The sequence below is a fragment of the Rhipicephalus microplus genome, chromosome 4 (assembly GCF_043290135.1).
Source record: "Rhipicephalus microplus isolate Deutch F79 chromosome 4, USDA_Rmic, whole genome shotgun sequence".
Taxonomy (NCBI): Eukaryota; Metazoa; Arthropoda; class Arachnida; order Ixodida; family Ixodidae; genus Rhipicephalus; species Rhipicephalus microplus.
The window spans coordinates 189,932,007-189,948,241 of record NC_134703.1 but is presented as its reverse complement, the minus strand read 5'-3'; the positions used below and the strand labels follow the sequence as shown (position 1 = coordinate 189,948,241).

At 42.6% G+C, this 16,235-nt stretch overlaps 33 non-coding genes across 33 annotated transcripts; all 33 read right to left on the bottom strand.

The window, feature by feature from the left end:
• Positions 1-118: 118 nt before the first annotated feature.
• Positions 119-191, bottom strand: TRNAF-GAA (transfer RNA phenylalanine (anticodon GAA)). The gene has a single exon. It is a non-coding gene; the product is annotated as a tRNA-Phe (tRNA).
• Positions 192-441: 250 nt separating this feature from the next.
• TRNAF-GAA (transfer RNA phenylalanine (anticodon GAA)) lies at positions 442-517 on the bottom strand. The gene has a single exon. It is a non-coding gene; the product is annotated as a tRNA-Phe (tRNA).
• A 247-nt stretch (positions 518-764) lies between these two features.
• On the bottom strand, positions 765-837 carry TRNAF-GAA (transfer RNA phenylalanine (anticodon GAA)). Its single transcript has one exon. It is a non-coding gene; the product is annotated as a tRNA-Phe (tRNA).
• A 250-nt stretch (positions 838-1,087) lies between these two features.
• Positions 1,088-1,160, bottom strand: TRNAF-GAA (transfer RNA phenylalanine (anticodon GAA)). Its single transcript has one exon. It is a non-coding gene; the product is annotated as a tRNA-Phe (tRNA).
• A 250-nt stretch (positions 1,161-1,410) lies between these two features.
• On the bottom strand, positions 1,411-1,483 carry TRNAF-GAA (transfer RNA phenylalanine (anticodon GAA)). Its single transcript has one exon. It is a non-coding gene; the product is annotated as a tRNA-Phe (tRNA).
• A 251-nt stretch (positions 1,484-1,734) lies between these two features.
• TRNAF-GAA (transfer RNA phenylalanine (anticodon GAA)) lies at positions 1,735-1,807 on the bottom strand. The gene has a single exon. It is a non-coding gene; the product is annotated as a tRNA-Phe (tRNA).
• Positions 1,808-2,057: 250 nt separating this feature from the next.
• TRNAF-GAA (transfer RNA phenylalanine (anticodon GAA)) lies at positions 2,058-2,130 on the bottom strand. The gene has a single exon. It is a non-coding gene; the product is annotated as a tRNA-Phe (tRNA).
• A 251-nt stretch (positions 2,131-2,381) lies between these two features.
• TRNAF-GAA (transfer RNA phenylalanine (anticodon GAA)) lies at positions 2,382-2,454 on the bottom strand. Its single transcript has one exon. It is a non-coding gene; the product is annotated as a tRNA-Phe (tRNA).
• A 250-nt stretch (positions 2,455-2,704) lies between these two features.
• TRNAF-GAA (transfer RNA phenylalanine (anticodon GAA)) lies at positions 2,705-2,777 on the bottom strand. The gene has a single exon. It is a non-coding gene; the product is annotated as a tRNA-Phe (tRNA).
• Positions 2,778-3,027: 250 nt separating this feature from the next.
• On the bottom strand, positions 3,028-3,100 carry TRNAF-GAA (transfer RNA phenylalanine (anticodon GAA)). Its single transcript has one exon. It is a non-coding gene; the product is annotated as a tRNA-Phe (tRNA).
• A 250-nt stretch (positions 3,101-3,350) lies between these two features.
• TRNAF-GAA (transfer RNA phenylalanine (anticodon GAA)) lies at positions 3,351-3,423 on the bottom strand. Its single transcript has one exon. It is a non-coding gene; the product is annotated as a tRNA-Phe (tRNA).
• Positions 3,424-3,674: 251 nt separating this feature from the next.
• Positions 3,675-3,747, bottom strand: TRNAF-GAA (transfer RNA phenylalanine (anticodon GAA)). Its single transcript has one exon. It is a non-coding gene; the product is annotated as a tRNA-Phe (tRNA).
• A 250-nt stretch (positions 3,748-3,997) lies between these two features.
• On the bottom strand, positions 3,998-4,070 carry TRNAF-GAA (transfer RNA phenylalanine (anticodon GAA)). Its single transcript has one exon. It is a non-coding gene; the product is annotated as a tRNA-Phe (tRNA).
• Positions 4,071-4,320: 250 nt separating this feature from the next.
• TRNAF-GAA (transfer RNA phenylalanine (anticodon GAA)) lies at positions 4,321-4,396 on the bottom strand. The gene has a single exon. It is a non-coding gene; the product is annotated as a tRNA-Phe (tRNA).
• A 246-nt stretch (positions 4,397-4,642) lies between these two features.
• Positions 4,643-4,715, bottom strand: TRNAF-GAA (transfer RNA phenylalanine (anticodon GAA)). The gene has a single exon. It is a non-coding gene; the product is annotated as a tRNA-Phe (tRNA).
• A 250-nt stretch (positions 4,716-4,965) lies between these two features.
• Positions 4,966-5,038, bottom strand: TRNAF-GAA (transfer RNA phenylalanine (anticodon GAA)). The gene has a single exon. It is a non-coding gene; the product is annotated as a tRNA-Phe (tRNA).
• A 248-nt stretch (positions 5,039-5,286) lies between these two features.
• On the bottom strand, positions 5,287-5,359 carry TRNAF-GAA (transfer RNA phenylalanine (anticodon GAA)). Its single transcript has one exon. It is a non-coding gene; the product is annotated as a tRNA-Phe (tRNA).
• Positions 5,360-5,609: 250 nt separating this feature from the next.
• TRNAF-GAA (transfer RNA phenylalanine (anticodon GAA)) lies at positions 5,610-5,682 on the bottom strand. The gene has a single exon. It is a non-coding gene; the product is annotated as a tRNA-Phe (tRNA).
• Positions 5,683-5,932: 250 nt separating this feature from the next.
• Positions 5,933-6,005, bottom strand: TRNAF-GAA (transfer RNA phenylalanine (anticodon GAA)). Its single transcript has one exon. It is a non-coding gene; the product is annotated as a tRNA-Phe (tRNA).
• A 250-nt stretch (positions 6,006-6,255) lies between these two features.
• Positions 6,256-6,331, bottom strand: TRNAF-GAA (transfer RNA phenylalanine (anticodon GAA)). Its single transcript has one exon. It is a non-coding gene; the product is annotated as a tRNA-Phe (tRNA).
• Positions 6,332-6,578: 247 nt separating this feature from the next.
• TRNAF-GAA (transfer RNA phenylalanine (anticodon GAA)) lies at positions 6,579-6,651 on the bottom strand. The gene has a single exon. It is a non-coding gene; the product is annotated as a tRNA-Phe (tRNA).
• A 250-nt stretch (positions 6,652-6,901) lies between these two features.
• TRNAF-GAA (transfer RNA phenylalanine (anticodon GAA)) lies at positions 6,902-6,974 on the bottom strand. The gene has a single exon. It is a non-coding gene; the product is annotated as a tRNA-Phe (tRNA).
• A 250-nt stretch (positions 6,975-7,224) lies between these two features.
• Positions 7,225-7,297, bottom strand: TRNAF-GAA (transfer RNA phenylalanine (anticodon GAA)). Its single transcript has one exon. It is a non-coding gene; the product is annotated as a tRNA-Phe (tRNA).
• Positions 7,298-7,547: 250 nt separating this feature from the next.
• TRNAF-GAA (transfer RNA phenylalanine (anticodon GAA)) lies at positions 7,548-7,620 on the bottom strand. The gene has a single exon. It is a non-coding gene; the product is annotated as a tRNA-Phe (tRNA).
• Positions 7,621-7,870: 250 nt separating this feature from the next.
• TRNAF-GAA (transfer RNA phenylalanine (anticodon GAA)) lies at positions 7,871-7,943 on the bottom strand. The gene has a single exon. It is a non-coding gene; the product is annotated as a tRNA-Phe (tRNA).
• Positions 7,944-8,194: 251 nt separating this feature from the next.
• On the bottom strand, positions 8,195-8,267 carry TRNAF-GAA (transfer RNA phenylalanine (anticodon GAA)). Its single transcript has one exon. It is a non-coding gene; the product is annotated as a tRNA-Phe (tRNA).
• Positions 8,268-8,515: 248 nt separating this feature from the next.
• TRNAF-GAA (transfer RNA phenylalanine (anticodon GAA)) lies at positions 8,516-8,588 on the bottom strand. The gene has a single exon. It is a non-coding gene; the product is annotated as a tRNA-Phe (tRNA).
• A 250-nt stretch (positions 8,589-8,838) lies between these two features.
• TRNAF-GAA (transfer RNA phenylalanine (anticodon GAA)) lies at positions 8,839-8,914 on the bottom strand. The gene has a single exon. It is a non-coding gene; the product is annotated as a tRNA-Phe (tRNA).
• A 247-nt stretch (positions 8,915-9,161) lies between these two features.
• TRNAF-GAA (transfer RNA phenylalanine (anticodon GAA)) lies at positions 9,162-9,234 on the bottom strand. Its single transcript has one exon. It is a non-coding gene; the product is annotated as a tRNA-Phe (tRNA).
• A 250-nt stretch (positions 9,235-9,484) lies between these two features.
• TRNAF-GAA (transfer RNA phenylalanine (anticodon GAA)) lies at positions 9,485-9,557 on the bottom strand. The gene has a single exon. It is a non-coding gene; the product is annotated as a tRNA-Phe (tRNA).
• A 250-nt stretch (positions 9,558-9,807) lies between these two features.
• On the bottom strand, positions 9,808-9,880 carry TRNAF-GAA (transfer RNA phenylalanine (anticodon GAA)). Its single transcript has one exon. It is a non-coding gene; the product is annotated as a tRNA-Phe (tRNA).
• A 251-nt stretch (positions 9,881-10,131) lies between these two features.
• TRNAF-GAA (transfer RNA phenylalanine (anticodon GAA)) lies at positions 10,132-10,205 on the bottom strand. The gene has a single exon. It is a non-coding gene; the product is annotated as a tRNA-Phe (tRNA).
• A 250-nt stretch (positions 10,206-10,455) lies between these two features.
• Positions 10,456-10,528, bottom strand: TRNAF-GAA (transfer RNA phenylalanine (anticodon GAA)). Its single transcript has one exon. It is a non-coding gene; the product is annotated as a tRNA-Phe (tRNA).
• Positions 10,529-16,235: the final 5,707 nt, after the last annotated feature.

Below are 16,235 nucleotides of genomic sequence, written 5' to 3'. Positions count from 1 at the left end.
ACAATCTGAATCAGCATTTTTTATCAAGCATGTGTGTTCACCTGCGTAATCGTTTCACACGTTAGAATTATTGCAAAATACATGCATACCGACAGATTTAACAAAAATGTGCTTTGGACGCCGAAACCCGGGATTGAACCAGGGACCTTTAGATCTTCAGTCTAATGCTCTCCCAACTGAGCTATTTCGGCAGATGGGAGAAAATTGAAAGCGGGAATAAACAGTTCTTGCGTTTCGGTAAAACCGCTATATTTTAGCCGTTGCACATTATTACAAGTCTTTCACGCTGTTCCGGTTCTTTTGCAACGCCTAGTGCCGCGATGCATTCTGAATCAGCATTTTTCTATCAAGCATGTGTGTTCACCTGCGTAATCGTTTCACTCGTTAGAATTATTGCAAAATACTTGCATAACGACAGATTTAACAAAATTGTGCTTTGGACTCCGCAACCCGGGATCGAACCAGGGACCTTTAGATCTTCAGTCTAACGCTCTCCCAACTGAGCTATTTCCGCAGACGGGAGAAGAGTGAAAGCGGGATTCAACAGTTCTTGCGTTTCGGTAAAACCGCTTTATTTTAGCTGTTGCACATTATTACATGTCTTTCACGCTGTTCCGGTGCTTTTGCAACGCCTACTGCCGCAATGCATTCTTAATCAGCATTTTTTATCAAGCATTCGTGTTCACCTGCGCAATCGTTTCATTCGTTAGAATTATTGCAAAATACTTGCATACCGATAGATTTAACAAAAAAAGTGCTTTCGACGCCGAAACCCGGTATCGAACCAGGGACCTTTAGATCTTCAGTCTAACGCTCTCCCAACTGAGCTATTTCGGCAGACGGGGGAAGAGTGAAAGCGGGATTTAACAGTTCTTGCGTTTCGGTAAAACCGCTTTATTTTAGCTGTTGCACATTATTACATGTCTTTCACGCTGTTCCGGTTCTTTTGCAACGCCTACTGCCGCGATGCATTCTGAATCAGCATTTTTTTATCAAGCATGTGTGTTCACCTGCGTAACCGTTTCACTCGTTAGAATTATTGCAAAATACTTGCATACCGACAGATTTAACAAAAATGTGCTTTGGACGCCGAAACCCGGGATTGAACCAGGGACCTTTAGATCTTCAGTCTAACGCTCTCTCAACTGAGCTATTTCAGCAGACGGGAGAAGAGTGAAAGCGGGATTCAACAGTTCTTGCGTTTCGGTAAAACCGCTTTATTTTAGCTGTTGCACATTATTACATGTCTTTCACGCTGTTCCGGTGCTTTTGCAACGCCTACTGCCGCGATGCATTCTGAATCAGCATTTTTTTATCAAGCATGCGTGTTCACCTGCGCAACCGTTTCATTCGTTAGAATTATTGCAAAATACTTGCATACCGATAGATTTAACAAAAAAGGGCTTTCGACGCCGAAACCCGGTATCGAACCAGGGACCTTTAGATCTTCAGTCTAACGCTCTCCCAACTGAGCTATTTCGGCAGACGGGAGAAGAGTGAAAGCGGGATTCAACAGTTCTTGCGTTTCGGTAAAACCGCTTTATTTTAGCTGTTGCACATTATTACATGTATTTCACGCTGTTCCGGTTCTTTTGCAACGCCTACATCCGCGATGCATTCTGAATCAGCATTTTTTTATCAAGCATGTGTGTTCACCTGCGTAACCGTTTCACTCGTTAGAATTATTGCAACATACTTGTATTCCGACAGATTTAACAAAAAAAGTGCTTTGGACGCCGAAACCCAGTATCGAACCAGGGACCTTTAGATCTTCAGTCTAACGCTCTCCCAACTGAGCTATTTCGGCAGACGGGAGAAGAGTGAAAGCGGGATTCAACAGTTCTTGCGTTTCGGTAAAACCGCTTTATTTTAGCTGTTGCACATTATTACATGTCTTTGGCGCTGTTCCGGTTCTTTTGCAACGCCTACTGCCGCGATGCATCCTGAATCAGCATTTTTTTATCAAGCATGTGTGTTCACCTGCGTAATCGTTTCACTCGTTAGAATTATTGCAAAATACTTGCATACCGACAGATTTAACAAAAATGTGCTTTGGACGCCGAAACCTGGGATTGAACCAGGGACCTTTAGATCTTCAGTCTAACACTCTCCCAACTGAGTTATTTCGGCAGACGGGAGAAGAGTGAAAGCGGGATTCAACAGTTCTTGCGTTTCGGTAAAACCGCTTTATTTTAGCTGTTGCACATTATTACATGTCTTTCACGCTGTTCCGGTTCTTTTGCAACGCCTACTGCTGCGATGCAATCTGAATCAGCATTTTTTTTATCAAGCATGTGTGTTCACCTGCGTAATCGTTTCACTCGTTAGAATTATTGCAAAATACTTGCATACCGACAGATTTACCAAAGATGTGCTTTGGACGCCAAAACCCGGGATCGAACGAGGGACCTTTAGATCTTCTGTCTAACGCTCTCCCAACTGAGCTATTTCGGCAGATGGGAGAAAATTGAAAGCGGGATTCAACAGTTCTTGCGTTTCTGTAAAACCGCTTTATTTTAGCTGTTGCACATTATTACAAGTCTTTCACGCTGTTCCGGTTCTTTTGCAACGCCTACTGCTGCGATGCATTCTGAATCAGCATTTTTTTATCAAGCATGTGTGTTCACCTGCGTAATCGTTTCACTCGTTAGAATTATTGCAAAATACTTGCATACCGACAGATTTAACAAAAATGTGCTTTGGACGCCGAAGCCCGGGATCGAACCAGGGACCTTTAGATCTTCAGTCTAACGCTCTCCCAGCTGAGCTATTTCGGCAGACGGGAGAAGAGTGAAAGCGGGATTCAACAGTTCTTGCGTTTCGGTAAAACCGCTTTATTTTAGCTGTTGCACAATATTACATGTCTTTCACGCTGTTCCGGTTCTTTTGCAACGCCTACTGCCGCGATGCATTCTGAATCAGCATTTTTTTATAAAGCATGTGTGTTCACCTGCGTAACCGTTTCACTCGTTATATTATTGAAAAATACTTGTATTCCGACAGATTTAACAAAAAAATTGCTTTGGACGCCGAAACCCAGTATCGAACCAGGGACCTTTAGATCTTCAGTCTAACGCTCTCCCAACTGAGCTATTTCGGCAGACGGGAGAAGAGTGAAAGCGGGATTCAACAGTTCTTGCGTTTCGGTAAAACCGCTTTATTTTAGCTGTTGCACATTATTACATGTCTTTGGCGCTGTTCCGGTTCTTTTGCAACGCCTACTGCCGCGATGCATCCTGAATCAGCATTTTTTTATCAAGCATGTGTGTTCACCTGCGTAATCGTTTCACTCGTTAGAATTATTGCAAAATACTTGCATACCGACAGATTTAACAAAAATGTGCTTTGGACGCCGAAACCTGGGATTGAACCAGGGACCTTTAGATCTTCAGTCTAACACTCTCCCAACTGAGTTATTTCGGCAGACGGGAGAAGAGTGAAAGCGGGATTCAACAGTTCTTGCGTTTCGGTAAAACCGCTTTATTTTAGCTGTTGCACATTATTACATGTCTTTCACGCTGTTCCGGTTCTTTTGCAACGCCTACTGCTGCGATGCAATCTGAATCACCATTTTTTTTATCAAGCATGTGTGTTCACCTGCGTAATCGTTTCACTCGTTAGAATTATTGCAAAATACTTGCATACCGACAGATTTACCAAAGATGTGCTTTGGACGCCAAAACCCGGGATCGAACGAGGGACCTTTAGATCTTCTGTCTAACGCTCTCCCAACTGAGCTATTTCGGCAGATGGGAGAAAATTGAAAGCGGGATTCAACAGTTCTTGCGTTTCTGTAAAACCGCTTTATTTTAGCTGTTGCACATTATTACAAGTCTTTCACGCTGTTCCGGTTCTTTTGCAACGCCTACTGCTGCGATGCATTCTGAATCAGCATTTTTTTATCAAGCATGTGTGTTCACCTGCGTAATCGTTTCACTCGTTAGAATTATTGCAAAATACTTGCATACCGACAGATTTAACAAAAATGTGCTTTGGACGCCGAAACCCAGTATCGAACCAGGGACCTTTAGATCTTCAGTCTAACGCTCTCCCAACTGAGCTATTTCGGCAGACGGGAGAAGAGTGAAAGCGGGATTCAACAGTTCCTGCGTTTCGGTAAAACCGCTTTATTTTAGCTGTTGCACATTATTACATGTCTTTCACGCTGTTCCGGTTCTTTTGCAACGCCTACTGCCGCGATGCATTCTGAATCAGCATTTTTCTATCAAGCATGTGTGTTCACCTGCGTAATCGTTTCACTCGTTAGAATTATTGCAAAATACTTGCATAACGACACATTTAACAAAATTGTGCTTTGGACTCCGCAACCCGGGATCGAACCAGGGACCTTTAGATCTTCAGTCTAACGCTCTCCCAACTGAGCTATTTCCGCAGACGGGAGAAGAGTGAAAGCGGGATTCAACAGTTCTTGCGTTTCGGTAAAACCGCTTTATTTTAGCTGTTGCACATTATTACATGTCTTTCACGCTGTTCCGGTGCTTTTGCAACGCCTACTGCCGCAATGCATTCTTAATCAGCATTTTTTATCAAGCATGTGTGTTCACCTGCGTAATCGTTTCACACGTTAGAATTATTGCAAAATACATGCATACCGACAGATTTAACAAAATTGTGCTTTGGACGCCGAAACCCGGGATTGAACCAGGGACCTTTAGATCTTCAGTCTAACGCTCTCCCAACTGAGCTATTTCGGCAGATGGGAGAAAATTGAAAGCGGGATTAAACAGTTCTTGCGTTTCGGTAAAACCGCTATATTTTAGCTGTTGCACATTATTACAAGTCTTTCACGCTGTTCCGGTTCTTTTGCAACGCCTAGTGCCGCGATGCATTCTGAATCAGCATTTTTTTATCAAGCATGTGTGTTCACCTGCATAATCGTTTCACTCGTTAGAATTATTGCAAAATACTTGCATACCGACAGATTTAACAAAAATGTGCTTTGGACGCCGAAACCCAGTATCGAACCAGGGACCTTTAGATCTTCAGTCTAACGCTCTCCCAACTGAGCTATTTCGGCAGAAGGGAGAAGAGTGAAAGCGGGATTCAACAGTTCTTCCGTTTCGGTAAAACCGCTTTATTTTAGCTGTTGCACATTATTACAAGTCTTTACGCTGTTTCGGTTCTTTCGCAACGCCTACTGCCGCGGTACAATCTGAATCAGCATTTTTTATTAAGCATGTGATTTCACCTGCGTAATCGTTTCACACGTTAGAATTATTGCAAAATACATGCATACCGACAGATTTAACAAAAATGTGCTTTGGACGCCGAAACCCGGGATTGAACCAGGGACCTTTAGATCTTCAGTCTAACGCTCTCCCAACTGAGCTATTTCGGCAGATGGGAGAAAATTGAAAGCGGGATTCAACAGTTCTTGCGTTTCTGTAAAACCGCTTTATTTTAGCTGTTGCACATTATTACAAGTCTTTCACGCTGTTCCGGTTCTTTTGCAACGCCTACTGCTGCGATGCATTCTGAATCAGCATTTTTTTATCAAGCATGTGTGTTCACCTGCGTAATCGTTTCACTCGTTAGAATTATTGCAAAATACTTGCATACCGACAGATTTAACAAAAATGTGCTTTGGACGCCGAAGCCCGGGATCGAACCAGGGCCCTTTAGATCTTCAGTCTAACGCTCTCCCAACTGAGCTATTTCGGCAGACGGGAGAAGAGTGAAAGCGGGATTCAACAGTTCTTGCGTTTCGGTAAAACCGCTTTATTTTAGCTGTTGCACAATATTACATGTCTTTCACGCTGTTCCGGTTCTTTTGCAACGCCTACTGCCGCGATGCATTCTGAATCAGCATTTTTTTATAAAGCATGTGTGTTCACCTGCGTAACCGTTTCACTCGTTAGAATTATTGCAAAATACTTGCATACCGACAGATTTACAAAAGATGTGCTTTGGACGCCGAAACCCGGGATTGAACCAAGGACCTTTAGATCTTCAGTCTAATGCTCTCCCAACTGAGCTATTTCGGCAGATGGGAGAAAATTGAAAGCGGGAATAAACAGTTCTTGCGTTTCGGTAAAACCGCTATATTTTAGCCGTTGCACATTATTACAAGTCTTTCACGCTGTTCCGGTTCTTTTGCAACGCCTAGTGCCGCGATGCATTCTGAATCAGCATTTTTCTATCAAGCATGTGTGTTCACCTGCGTAATCGTTTCACTCGTTAGAATTATTGCAAAATACTTGCATAACGACAGATTTAACAAAATTGTGCTTTGGACTCCGCAACCCGGGATCGAACCAGGGACCTTTAGATCTTCAGTCTAACGCTCTCCCAACTGAGCTATTTCCGCAGACGGGAGAAGAGTGAAAGCGGGATTCAACAGTTCTTGCGTTTCGGTAAAACCGCTTTATTTTAGCTGTTGCACATTATTACATGTCTTTCACGCTGTTCCGGTGCTTTTGCAACGCCTACTGCCGCAATGCATTCTTAATCAGCATTTTTTATCAAGCATTCGTGTTCATCTGCGCAATCGTTTCATTCGTTAGAATTATTGCAAAATACTTGCATACCGATAGATTTAACAAAAAAAGTGCTTTCGACGCCGAAACCCGGTATCGAACCAGGGACCTTTAGATCTTCAGTCTAACGCTCTCCCAACTGAGCTATTTCGGCAGACGGGGGAAGAGTGAAAGCGGGATTTAACAGTTCTTGCGTTTCGGTAAAACCGCTTTATTTTAGCTGTTGCACATTATTACATGTCTTTCACGCTGTTCCGGTTCTTTTGCAACGCCTACTGCCGCGATGTATTCTGAATCAGCATTTTTTTATCAAGCATGTGTGTTCACCTGCGTAACCGTTTCACTCGTTAGAATTATTGCAAAATACTTGCATACCGACAGATTTAACAAAAATGTGCTTTGGACGCCGAAACCCGGGATTGAACCAGGGACCTTTAGATCTTCAGTCTAACGCTCTCTCAACTGAGCTATTTCAGCAGACGGGAGAAGAGTGAAAGCGGGATTCAACAGTTCTTGCGTTTCGGTAAAACCGCTTTATTTTAGCTGTTGCACATTATTACATGTCTTTCACGCTGTTCCGGTGCTTTTGCAACGCCTACTGCCGCGATGCATTCTGAATCAGCATTTTTTTATCAAGCATGCGTGTTCACCTGCGCAACCGTTTCATTCGTTAGAATTATTGCAAAATACTTGCATACCGATAGATTTAACAAAAAAGGGCTTTCGACGCCGAAACCCGGTATCGAACCAGGGACCTTTAGATCTTCAGTCTAACGCTCTCCCAACTGAGCTATTTCGGCAGACGGGAGAAGAGTGAAAGCGGGATTCAACAGTTCTTGCGTTTCGGTAAAACCGCTTTATTTTAGCTGTTGCACATTATTACATGTCTTTCACGCTGTTCCGGTTCTTTTGCAACGCCTACATCCGCGATGCATTCTGAATCAGCATTTTTTTATCAAGCATGTGTGTTCACCTGCGTGATCGTTTCACTCGTTAGAATTATTGCAAAATACTTGCATACCGACAGATTTAACAAAAATGTGCTTTGGACGCCGAAACCGGGGATCGAACCAGAGACCTTTAGATCTTCAGTCTAACACTCTCCCAACTGAGTTATTTCGGCAGACGGGAGAAGAGTGAAAGCGGGATTCAACAGTTCTTGCGTTTCGGTAAAACCGCTTTATTTTAGCTGTTGCACATTATTACATGTCTTTGGCGCTGTTCCGGTTCTTTTGCAACGCCTACTGCCGCGATGCATCCTGAATCAGCATTTTTTTATCAAGCATGTGTGTTCACCTGCGTAATCGTTTCACTCGTTAGAATTATTGCAAAATACTTGCATACCGACAGATTTAACAAAAATGTGCTTTGGACGCCGAAACCTGGGATTGAACCAGGGACCTTTAGATCTTCAGTCTAACACTCTCCCAACTGAGTTATTTCGGCAGACGGGAGAAGAGTGAAAGCGGGATTCAACAGTTCTTGCGTTTCGGTAAAACCGCTTTATTTTAGCTGTTGCACATTATTACATGTCTTTCACGCTGTTCCGGTTCTTTCGCAACGCCTACTGCTGCGATGCAATCTGAATCAGCATTTTTTTTATCAAGCATGTGTGTTCACCTGCGTAATCGTTTCACTCGTTAGAATTATTGCAAAATACTTGCATACCGACAGATTTACAAAAGATGTGCTTTGGACGCCAAAACCCGGGATCGAACCAGGGACCTTTAGATCTTCTGCCTAACGCTCTCCCAACTGAGCTATTTCGGCAGAAGGGTGAAGAGTGAAAGCGGGATTCAACAGTTCTTTCGTTTCGGTAAAACCGCTTTATTTTAGCTGTTGCACATTATTACAAGTCTTTACGCTGTTCCGGTTCTTTCGCAACGCCTACTGCCGCGGTACAATCTGAATCAGCATTTTTTATCAAGCATGTGTGTTCACCTGCGTAATCGTTTCACACGTTAGAATTATTGCAAAATACATGCATACCGACAGATTTAACAAAAATGTGCTTTGGACGCCGAAACCCGGGATTGAACCAGGGACCTTTAGATCTTCAGTCTAATGCTCTCCCAACTGAGCTATTTCGGCAGATGGGAGAAAATTGAAAGCGGGAATAAACAGTTCTTGCGTTTCGGTAAAACCGCTATATTTTAGCCGTTGCACATTATTACAAGTCTTTCACGCTGTTCCGGTTCTTTTGCAACGCCTAGTGCCGCGATGCATTCTGAATCAGCATTTTTCTATCAAGCATGTGTGTTCACCTGCGTAATCGTTTCACTCGTTAGAATTATTGCAAAATACTTGCATAACGACAGATTTAACAAAATTGTGCTTTGGACTCCGCAACCCGGGATCGAACCAGGGACCTTTAGATCTTCAGTCTAACGCTCTCCCAACTGAGCTATTTCCGCAGACGGGAGAAGAGTGAAAGCGGGATTCAACAGTTCTTGCGTTTCGGTAAAACCGCTTTATTTTAGCTGTTGCACATTATTACATGTCTTTCACGCTGTTCCGGTGCTTTTGCAACGCCTACTGCCGCAATGCATTCTTAATCAGCATTTTTTATCAAGCATTCGTGTTCACCTGCGCAATCGTTTCATTCGTTAGAATTATTGCAAAATACTTGCATACCGATAGATTTAACAAAAAAAGTGCTTTCGACGCCGAAACCCGGTATCGAACCAGGGACCTTTAGATCTTCAGTCTAACGCTCTCCCAACTGAGCTATTTCGGCAGACGGGGGAAGAGTGAAAGCGGGATTTAACAGTTCTTGCGTTTCGGTAAAACCGCTTTATTTTAGCTGTTGCACATTATTACATGTCTTTCACGCTGTTCCGGTTCTTTTGCAACGCCTACTGCCGCGATGCATTCTGAATCAGCATTTTTTTATCAAGCATGTGTGTTCACCTGCGTAACCGTTTCACTCGTTAGAATTATTGCAAAATACTTGCATACCGACAGATTTAACAAAAATGTGCTTTGGACGCCGAAACCCGGGATTGAACCAGGGACCTTTAGATCTTCAGTCTAACGCTCTCTCAACTGAGCTATTTCAGCAGACGGGAGAAGAGTGAAAGCGGGATTCAACAGTTCTTGCGTTTCGGTAAAACCGCTTTATTTTAGCTGTTGCACATTATTACATGTCTTTCACGCTGTTCCGGTGCTTTTGCAACGCCTACTGCCGCGATGCATTCTGAATCAGCATTTTTTTATCAAGCATGCGTGTTCACCTGCGCAACCGTTTCATTCGTTAGAATTATTGCAAAATACTTGCATACCGATAGATTTAACAAAAAAGGGCTTTCGACGCCGAAACCCGGTATCGAACCAGGGACCTTTAGATCTTCAGTCTAACGCTCTCCCAACTGAGCTATTTCGGCAGACGGGAGAAGAGTGAAAGCGGGATTCAACAGTTCTTGCGTTTCGGTAAAACCGCTTTATTTTAGCTGTTGCACATTATTACATGTATTTCACGCTGTTCCGGTTCTTTTGCAACGCCTACATCCGCGATGCATTCTGAATCAGCATTTTTTTATCAAGCATGTGTGTTCACCTGCGTAACCGTTTCACTCGTTAGAATTATTGCAACATACTTGTATTCCGACAGATTTAACAAAAAAAGTGCTTTGGACGCCGAAACCCGGGATCGAGCCAAGGACCTTTGGAAACTTCAGTCTAACGCTCTCCCAACTGAGCTATTTCGGCAGACGGGAGACGAGTGAAAGCGGGATTGAACAGTTCTTGCGTTTCGGTAAAACCGCTTTATTTTAGCTGTGGCACATTATTACATGTCTTTGACGCTGTTCCGGTTCTTTTGCAACGCCTACTGCCGCGATGCATTCTGAATCAGCATTTTTTTATCAAGCATGTGTGTTCACCTGGGTGATCGTTTCACTCGTTAGAATTATTGCAAAATACTTGCATACCGACAGATTTAACAAAAATGTGCTTTGGACGCCGAAACCGGGGATCGAACCAGAGACCTTTAGATCTTCAGTCTAACACTCTCCCAACTGAGTTATTTCGGCAGACGGGAGAAGAGTGAAAGCGGGATTCAACAGTTCTTGCGTTTCGGTAAAACCGCTTTATTTTAGCTGTTTCACAATAGGGAGTTTTAGTTTGTACGTATACTTCTTTACGTTACCGTGTTACCGGATACCGGATAGAATCTGCGCATGCGCGAGTCTTTACGGAACGTGAACCTTTACATAACGTAAACTATTCGCCGGATAGGCTTTACGTTCACGGCCCGGAGCAAGCCACCGAGTCAAGACAAGCCGAAGCAGAAGCGCCAACGGCGAACACGTTGTTTACATTCGCTCTGTCATGAGCGGAATCGATGTCCGGGCGCAAGCGATTTACTCTCAGCGATGACATCGCTCTAGTAAAGGAGGTATTATATGTAAACCCTTTCCTTGACCCTGCGAGGTGGCTGCAGATAGCCGATCGGCTCTCCGAGGTGCTCGGCAGATGCTTCAGCATTCGCAGTGTCAGGGAAAGGCTTAACTTAATCCTCCTGCGTTTTCTGCGAGATCAGAAGAAGAAAATTAAGAGGTAAGTGCGTCTCGTATTGAACTTTGTTATGTACTGTTCTTTCCCATTGACAAAAATTGTGATTACTGGCTCCGCAATAGTTCCGGTACAGAAGAGGAGCAGTCCGAACTGGAGGACCTCCTGCAGCAAGCGGCTGACAGCGCGCGAGTGCGGCTACACGCCACCGCCGTCAACCGCACGACAGCTCGCTGAACGCGACGACATCAAAAAAAGAGCCACAAGAAACTCGGTCGCCCGACCGCCAGCGAAACGTCGCGTCGACAACAGGGAAGAAGATGCCCTGGCGGCCTACGCCGAGTTAACAGCGGGGGACGGTGTTTAGCCTGGTAAGAAATGTGATTTCGCAATTCTTACTCGTACTTAACTGATAGTGAGCCGTACACTTGGCCTGCGTTGAATTTACAGGTGGTGTCATTTGATCAATTGCATGATACTACAGTGCTTCACCGGTTGAGTAAGTTAAGAAGAGAGTAACAAACTGGACAAATATTTGTAAACGTTTGCTTTCTGCACGATCATAGCAGGCACAACCTCTGGAAGTTTTCTGTGTGAAATCTGAAGGCAGCAGCCATGCTTGCAGCACACTTTGCGGCCTGTTGTATGACTTAGGTGCTACTTGTGTGGCACTGTGGTATATTTACCAGATAGGTGGAGACAGAGATATAGCAATGTTTAATAAGATTCCCGGAAATGTTTGCTTGGTTGCCTTGCTTGCTACTTCTGGTGTCAGGTGATTACCGTGATGTAAAAAAGGATCACATGTGCAAAAAGATATGTCTACTCACAAACACACACATCTTCAGAAAAGAGTCACGCAGAGAACCTTGAACATGAGTTATATCAAGTGGCAACATTGACAATGCTATAGACATGGCATGCAGTCTGCTTGCACAACATGGGCGAATTGGAATATCTTCATGCAAGCCTTCATCCTGCAGTAGACATGAAATTCTTATGAATATGCAATAGTTTTCTATGTTACATAATCATTTCACCAGTTACATAACATTTTACTAGGTCAGAGCTTGAACTATTCTGCCAAAGGTTGAGGAATAGCTGTCTCACCAAAGAAGGCTGTGATACGCCATTTAGTGTCTAGCAAAGATTAGAACAACTTCATTCTTCTGAACCAAACAGTGGGATTCGATGTCAGACAGATTGTTGGGCTGAGGTACTGGCTAGATTTAAAGATCAAGCAACATGTGAATGTGATGATTTTTTTTTTCAAGGAATTAGGTGACACTTTTGCCTTCAACAGCTTTGCACAAGGCTGAAATAGACTATTTATAAGTGTACCTCAAATAATTGTCTAGCTGGAGTTTGTAGATGTTTTTTAGCATGGTTCTCCATTTTTCTATAATTATTATTATTTATGTGTAACCTACTCATTATCTATAAGTACTTGTATTCCCTCTCTTTTGTTTCTTAATCCTTGGTTTAGAGCCCTTATGTTATAACAAATCAAATTTCTGCTGGCTATATTAAGTAGAGCTCAATAAAAATTTGTTTTCTTCCTGACCAGCAGATGGTGCAAGCACGTCACAGGCTCGCTCAGACACTTCTTACTTCAATGTATGAGCCGGAGAACATAGAGATTCACATGGATCTGCCTGACTGTGGTGAGTGAAAATACAGTGAGAAACGCTAAAATTTTTTCATTACACACGTGCTGAATACACTGTTGCATAAACTAGTGGATGCTGTAGCATGCAAAATTGGGATAGTTGGTGTTAATTCATTTTAAGACTGGAAAATGCACGTACACAAACACACCGAAGAAATGGCAACACCATGGACCCCTTAAAATAGTCCTAAATAGTCATTTCCAGTCAGGTGGGCCTCTCAGCATGGCCTGAAATTACTTTTCATTATTTTTCTCTTTTCTCCTACCTGTCATTTTTAGCCTTGCAGTGGGTTTTTGAAGCTACTAAGGCGGCAATAGGGGCTAGTTGATAGCTTGTGCATCACCCTGTGTTGTTTGTCATTTTTTGGGTCCATGTTATACCTGGGAGATCATAGAAAATAAGGTTTTTCAAGTAATTGCACCGGCACTATTGAGCCCTAGCCTCCAGCATGTAAATAAAGCACTAGGAAGAGCCTGTATTTCTCATCAAAAGAGCTGCTGCATGAGAGGAGTTATTGCCGATGTGTATTGGAAATGAAAGCTGTGTTCAAGCTCAAAGCACACAGCACAGCTCTTAAGTTGGTTTACTTGTGATGTACAGAACTCGAAGACATTCGGACGGCCTCATGCCCAGCACCTGACCGCATCACAACTGCTGCACCCAGTCGAGCTCAAACTCCAACATCTAGTCCTTCAGATGTTGCTGCTGCAGGTTTGTAATCCCTAGTTTTGTTGGTGCATGCCTACAGACTCAAATGATTTTCGTCATTAGTGCTTTCAACATCAACAAAAGCGACTTTAGGTACAGCTATTGAGTCTAGGAAATCATTCAAGATGACCTGAAAAATTCTATTTTGTGCTATGAAAGAAATACAGGGTCAGATTTTAGCTGTTGCTAACATTTGCACCAAGTCCTTAATTAAATTAATATGAGCTCAGCGAAGGATATTGTTTTGTTTTTCAGTACTATATTTTTGTCCTATGCAATAATAAATTAATAAGAGAGTAAGTACCTAATAAGTGTAAGTAGTTTCAGTATGTTCAAAAACTAGTTGCGTAGTTTCATCATGGATCCACTTCTTTTAGTTGCCCTTGCTGCTTTTCTATCTTTGCTTTTTCTCCTTGAGAATAAGTCTGCTTTATGTGCATTAGACTGAAGTAGCAGCCTCCTTCTGAACTTGGTTACTTGTGATCTCTTGGACTACCAGGCAATGCAACTGTGCATGGGAGGACCCCTGATTCCCACACTGGCGAAACCAGATGGGTGGCCAACACTCGTGTGCCTCTGCAAGGTGTGTAACAAAAAAAAAAAAAGAAGGCTTGGTCATATCAGTGTACCTTGTATTTTGCCTTGTAGAAAACAAGAGTATCATTCAAAATGCAGGTACACAATTGTATATGAAGATGCTTGCTATTGAAGGCAAGAGTAAAAAAAAAACACTTTAATTGTGTAGTAAATCTTTCTTTGAGAAAGCTTATTTCTCTGTCCCCTAAAATCTCCGAGTATATGGCTTTATCGAATCTTTAGTCTTGGCCAGGAAAGGCCCATATGTGTATAGCAATAGATGATGGAACGCCCCTGTAATGTCACCATATCACCATATCTAGCGTGAGCATATCGCCAACTCATGTGGCTACAGTGTGCCTCGACGCCAGTATACAGTATATGAAACAGAACCAGCTTTTTAAAAACGTGTTGCATTTGCTTTTTAAAGTGTAGTCAAGTGTATAAGTGAACTTTCTTGGTTTTGAGGGCTTGACCTTTCATTTGATGCATAGAAACAACTTATAAGATTTCTCCCAATACTTTTTCAAGTAATCGCAACATTTTGTTGCAAGCAATTTTGTGTGTACAGAGGCAGCTTGACTATTATTACAGCATTTACCTGCCTGTGTTTAATAAGTCTAGTGTTTTGGAATAGTACTGTACAGTAGACTCTCGTTAAATGTAATGTGAAGAGACGAGAAAATGTTTTCCGTTTAACAGTAGCTCCGAGATAAAAAAAAAAGTGGAGAATCTAAGTACGAAAGCAACCGTGTTGAATGAAGTTGTTTCATTTAAGAAACAATTCCCTTTAATAGATTTCAGTTTACTGAGAGTCTACTGAGTTAAAAAGAACCATGTGTGCTCAGTAGAATATCATGGTGCTTTGTAAACTGTTGCACTTGCTCATCCATTTAAACCTAAGACAGTTAACTGTTCTTTGTAAATTTGTGCAGGTCCACAGCGGTACGCTGAGGCAACATATGCCCTCATTGAGGCCCGCTGTGATCGGGACACTGCAATCGAGAACCGCCGCCTCCAACTTGAAGAGGACCGGCTCCGGTTTGAGATGAAGCACCATGAGGAGAAAATGAAGCTGAAAGAAATGGAGTTTCAACAGAGGCAGGTGGAGCAGGAGGCAAAATTCAAGCTAAAGGAGCTTGAGCTAGAGGCGCTAGCTGAGGAGCGCAGGCACAACAGGAGCTATCAAGAAGCGCAGCTTCAAATCATAAAGTCATTCATAAATAAGTAGATGTATCCGTTTAAACCTCCATGTAACGAAGTCCGCCATAACTAAGTACTTATTTGGGGCCATGACAAGGTCACCCTCCGTACTGCTATTCTCAGCTAAATATTGTAGAGCATCTATTGTGCCTGTAAATGTATGAAAAACAGACATTAAAAAATAATATTTAATTGCTAAGTCAGCTATATAAGTCTCCAGCTATAAACTCCGCCCACTGCCAGCTACCGTTATGTTGCCATGGGGTGTGGGTCGTCATGTGTCTCATGCAGGAGATCTGTCTTCTCCCAAACTTCAGCCAGTGCAAATTCTTCAATTTTTCAATTCCAAGGCATACAAAAGTTGAAGTAGCTCCATTGTACCGCAACTGACCATGAAACAGTTGTTGGGCGGAATAGATACGCTCACAAAGCAAGTGTCTTATTATGTCATGGTTCACATGTACTGTTGTGAGGCTACCCGGCCACATGCGTGTTTATAACAATCCTCATTATAAATTAAGCATTCAGCCAAATGTGCTGAAATTTCACCAGCTCATTTGTCAACAGCAAAGGACCAACTTTTATAATACAGATTATGAAAATTGCTTGTCATGGCTCCTTGGAGTGAACATTAAAGAGGTGCAATGACTTGGTTTTAGGTTGACAAACTGCACTTTGAGAACTCTAACCCCATGTTTCACAGTTGGAAATTAATTATTCGTGTAGAAAATTAAGGGTGAAGTTTCATTTTTATTTAGCACGTGAATGTCCATGCGCTTTATAAAAAAAATCGTTAAAGGAAGGCAATACACTAAAACATCTGCTAGTGCCAGTGGTCAAAACATGTAGTTTTAGCGTTTGTCAAGTCATCTTCCGTGCAACAGAGACCAGCCACTACAGTTGAAGGGAAATACATTTTTCTAAATTTTGGAAAGAGTTGAAGTAGAAAAAAATGCAGTGTGGTAATCTAATACAAAAGTCATATAATCATTTGAGTAGCACTGCAGAGAGTTTCGCCATAGAAGTACCAACTTTTATGCGAAGAACCTTCAATGCGATGATTTGTATC